Raw genomic sequence first — 1,533 nt, 5'->3', positions numbered from 1 at the left:
GCTTTCGTGACCTCCATAGTGGGTCGAAGACGCAGAACGGTTAACATTGCAGCCAACGGAGGTCACACATAGTAGTACTGACTTTTTGTTCGGAGGTCAAGGTACATATTATGTAACATAGCGACGACTTTCGTCCTCACTAAAACACCGACCTATTGGCATCCTCGTGGCTGTATAAAGTGGGCGAATTAGAATAATAGATTTTCATTTACACATGACAAACCCCTGTTAAGTCGAGTGTTGTTTTTGTTCATGCTTCAGTTATTCGCGTTTCTTGTGCTTCTGAGTATAGCATATATGAAAAGATTTTGTTACAAAATGCTTATGGAGTTGGATACTAGTTTTTCTGAAGGTATTATTGAAAACATCTCATGGTCTTTCTTACCTTTTCTCATCCTGCATCCTTTAGACTTATTGGGTGTGTTTCAAGGTGGGGTGAATCCTTTATATCTTTTTTTTTTTAAGAGTATTTTTGTCCCATCGAATATTGTTTATTTATTTCAAAATTTAAACTCGTGTCTATTTTCCTATATATTCTCAAATGAAAATTATTTTTCAAATCTTATGCCTTTTCGTAGTTTCTGATCCTGCTTCGTCTCGCATTGTTTCTGTAACTATCAAATTATTTTTCTTCTTTTTTTTCTTCAGATATTTCCTAGTTCAGCATTGTTGATTTCTACCTTGTCTAATGTTAACCAAACATTGAAGCATCCGAACCACATACCACCTGGCACAGAACCTTCCGTACCCCCCCCCCTCCTCCACACACACCCCATCCCTCCATCTCATCAACTCGTCTTCGCACCATCGAGCACCACACCACACAAAACCGCACCACGCTCGCGCGCATAGCGTGCTAATCCAATGTAATTAACGCGTTCAGCAGTCGCGCACGAGTGGGCTTTCCCACACGGTGACAGATGGCGCGAAACACGAGGTGGACCTGGGCCTGGAAGTCGTGCAAACAGCGGGAGGCCAAAGTGAGGATGGTCCTGACGTCATGACGAGCAAACAGGGGTCATGACGCCAATTATCGACTCACTACCCTTCACCACCCGCATCTTGCAACCCTACCAAACAATTATTACTGCGCAGCCAGGAATTAACGGCTGAGAAAATAATTTCTTAATTACGGGGTTAATTTCCATACGAAGTCTATACTGCTGAACGTAGAAATAGGTGAGGGCAGAACTGTATAGATCTAGCCTTAGAATTAATTGTGTGCGCCAAACAAAAACTGTGTTTGTATTTATGCACATCTGCTCACGACTGCACCCACAGAAGGGTCCAACTCTAATTGTAACTGTACTTGTGGTTGTTTTGTTTTGTTTTTTATTTATTTTTTGTTTATTGTCCTCTTCTCTCCTCCCTCCCACCCCCCTCTTGTTTTTCTTTTTTTGGCAACCACTGTATCTGAAGAGGAGACTACATTGACTTAGAATGTAGAAGTCATCTTGTGCGAACTGCATTGGCTCTTTATTTTCTTCTCTGTCTGTCTGCGCCAATAAACGCATTATATTGAAGGAAGGTCAA

The sequence above is a fragment of the Aplysia californica genome, unplaced genomic scaffold (genome assembly GCF_000002075.1).
Source record: "Aplysia californica isolate F4 #8 unplaced genomic scaffold, AplCal3.0 scaffold00577, whole genome shotgun sequence".
NCBI lineage: Eukaryota > Metazoa > Mollusca > Gastropoda > Aplysiida > Aplysiidae > Aplysia > Aplysia californica.
Note: the sequence above shows the minus strand (reverse complement) of the source record.